This window comes from Cibotium barometz, chromosome 38 (assembly GCF_041138505.1).
Source record: "Cibotium barometz isolate CiBa-2024 chromosome 38, ASM4113850v1, whole genome shotgun sequence".
NCBI classification, from domain to species: Eukaryota; Viridiplantae; Streptophyta; class Polypodiopsida; order Cyatheales; family Cibotiaceae; genus Cibotium; species Cibotium barometz.
This window is the reverse complement of record NC_141083.1, coordinates 41868737-41872155: the sequence shown is the minus strand read 5'-3', so window position 1 is coordinate 41872155 and position 3419 is coordinate 41868737.

Genomic DNA, 3419 nt, shown 5'->3' with positions numbered 1-3419 from the left:
CTGTGGAATAGAAAAGCATGTCTATCAATAAGTATGCCTTAAAGATCAAGGGCATTGTTGAATCCCTTGGGTCTATCAATGTATCGGTGGAAGATCATGATTTGGTGTGTCTGTTTGAATGGGCTTAAAGTACAAGCCATTCAAGAACTCCATTTCAGTCAGGGAGAATGTTCCCAACTTTTGAGAGTTAGTGTATATCCTGATCATAGAAGAAAAGTCTCTTGGTGAGGACTCTTCTTGATAGAGTAAGAACACATCAGAATAGGTCTTCTACTCTAATTCAAGTGGAGGCAGAGATAGAGGTCGTGGTCAAGGCCAAGGTGGTAGCCAACAAGGAAACTAGAATTCTAGACAATAATAGTCCAATGATTCGCAGAAGCAAGCAGTAATCATACACAGGTGGAAGAGGACAGTCTAGAGGTAGGGGGAGCCAAAGAGGCTGAGGTGGTTGGCAATGAAATCAGAGAGTGCAAATAGCATAGAGTGCTATTATTGGCAAACCAGGGCACATGGCAAAAGACTACCATAAAAGTAGAATGACATTAAAAGTGAAAAGTTACAAGCAGAGCAATATCAAGGAAACTATGTATCTTCTAGAGTAAAACATGGTGGTGACAGAAATGAGCAGCTATTTGTGATGATAGAAGTGAGCAGCTATTTGTGATACAGCACATACTCAATTCCACAACAACATACTCAATTCCACAGCACATACTTAATTCCACAACAACAAGAGATGTGTCATGATCTCAAAATATATGGTATGTGGATTTTGACGCCTCTAACCACATGACCAGTCATGGGGTGAGTGGTTTAGAGACATGAAAAAATTTGGAAAAGCCAAGTTATGTAGAAACATGTGATGATACTATGCATCTCATTGTGCATGTTGGTAAAGTGCCATTGTCTATGTAGAATAGCAAACTGAAGTACTTGGTAGATATACTTCATGTTCCAAATATTACAAAGAACCTGGTTTATATTGGACAGATGGTTGAGTAGGGTCTGCACAAGTGAGGTTTAATCCTCAAGGATATTTGGTGGAAGACTTCAAATATCACTATCGCTTAGTTACAAAGGGTAATAGAAATGGCAAGACAAGATGTAGCTAGCCTAATGACATTCTCATCATCAAAGGGTAAAATGTCTATTGGACCCTTGCTTTGTAGCAATCCTGCCTTGTGGAGAGGGACATAAAAGAATGTGTGGAAGGAATTTCAGAACCACAAGTTAAACAAGAACACAAGCCAAAGGTTGAGATCACACAATAATTAAGAGAAGAGGAAAATGCTCCTAAATTCATACAACCATGCCTACCCATTTCATGATTATTGCCTCTGGCAGCTAGCGTGCTTTTATCTTAAGTGTCATTGCGTAAAGTATAGAGGACCTCACCATTTGAGGTCGGTCTTGTCGGCGAGTGTTTTGTTTTTTCTTTACCACCGCAAACTCTCCACATGTGGGCACACATGTTTAAACCTAGTTGGACCATTGGTTTATTTTTTCTTTACCACGCAAACTCTCCACATGTGAGCACACAGGTTTAAACCTGGTTGGTTGGACTGTTGATTGTGATCGGAACTTACCTAACTAGTCCCAAGGGCATCACTTCCCTCTGGTCTACCACTCTGATGGCAAAGGGAGCTGGCTCGGTAATTCGGAGACCCAAGGCTTTCCTAGTAGCTTTCGGCATGATGTTAATACCAGAACCACCATCCACAATGTCTCTTGTAATTTGAGTTCCTCCCGTAGAGACTGTCACCCTCGGGCTTCGGTGATCAGCCACTCCTGGGGCAGTGAGGCATACCCTTGCTTGCTGCAAGGGCCGTCGCCCACTACTACTAAATGTGGCTTCACCCCCCCAATTGCCTTCGAATCCACCCAATGCTCGACCAAGCCTAGCAGTTGCTCTCCTATTTCCTCGCTCAAACCACATAATTGAGGAAGTGCGATTTCCACCTTTTTCCCCTACCAACACTGCCTCCAATGTAAATTACTAACCTTGGGTTGAGTAGACTCCTCATCTGCCCTTTGAAGGTGTAGCGGTTGGGGGAATGACCAAGGTAGGTTCCGCTTACTTCTCCATGGGTGGTGTTTGAGTGAATTCCTCCATAGCCTCCTTATAAGCTTGTTCCACAATGGATGCGTGTAGATTGCACCATCAAGAGGAGGAGTTCGTGTCTTTGGGACTCCTTTTGGGACCGGTGACGGTTGCCACTATTGAAGTGTTCGCCTTGGGAGATGGCACCACTGCTTCCACCATGTTAACCAGTGGGGTTCTAGGACAATCGCGAGTGTAGTGGTCTTGGCTCTTCAGGCAATGGAGGCATGGAGGCGATCCCTCTGGTACAGTGCATTAAGCTTGCATATGGCCGCTCCCCCCACAACGATAGCATATAAGGAGTCAGGTGGGGTTGTCCGGGAGGACGGCGATTGGGGAACCTTTGGTTAGGTCGTGCCCCATACATGTTGGAAGTACTGGAGGAGCTACCGCATAGACCACCGGGGGTGGGTTTTGATAGGCTTGGGGTGTTTGTGGGATTGACACAGGTGGGAGGTACAGCTGATAGGTTGGGAGAGTGCCTCCTTAATATGAGATTTGCATAGGCAGGGGGTTCTATATTAATTTTGCAGGGGTATTGGTGTATGCTATTGTGGCTACTCGAGCTCCCTGTTGAGGCAATGTGGCCTAGGGCTGTTGAGGGGTTGGTACATTAGTAGCCATGGGGGAGGGAAGGGTATATGGGGAAGCTAAGTAGGAGGGGAAAGTGGTGACAGGGTTAATATAAGCTTGGGTTGGGGGGTAGCCATTCTTGTCGATTGATGGTTCAAGAAGGGTGTTGGGTTTGGTTGGTGGTTAGGGACCTGGGTGGATAGCCATTCTTGTCGATTGATGGTTCAAGAAGGGTGTTTGGGTTTGGTTGGTGGTTAGGGACCTGGGCAAAAGTTGAAGCATTGTTGGTTGGGGTCACAATGTAGTCTTTGGACGAAGGGATTAAGCGAGGTGGCACCTTGCTTAATTTGTTGTTGCATAAGTCGAAGTTCCTTGAGGTAGCAACACTCCTTGTCCTCATGGCCTGCCTTTGAGCAAAATGAGCAATATTTCTTGGTGGGACAATCACTTGGAAGATAGCCTTGGGAACTACATAACGGACACCATAGACTTGTCTTGGAGCCGAAGACATGCCAGGGATAAATGGGGACCAAGAGGTATTACGCTCCGCCCCATGAGGCGAGCAGTCTCCAGTTGTGTAGCTGTGTCTTGGAAGTCTTACAGGAGGGTGCCTTGGGGTGGAAAGGTCTCTCTCATCTTCATAGCCGTTTAAGTAGGGAGTGCACAAAGCACCCACTGTTTTTTGCAGCATGTAGTTTCCATGATCTTGGGGTAGCCAAGCGACCAAAACTTTAGCTCTTTATGA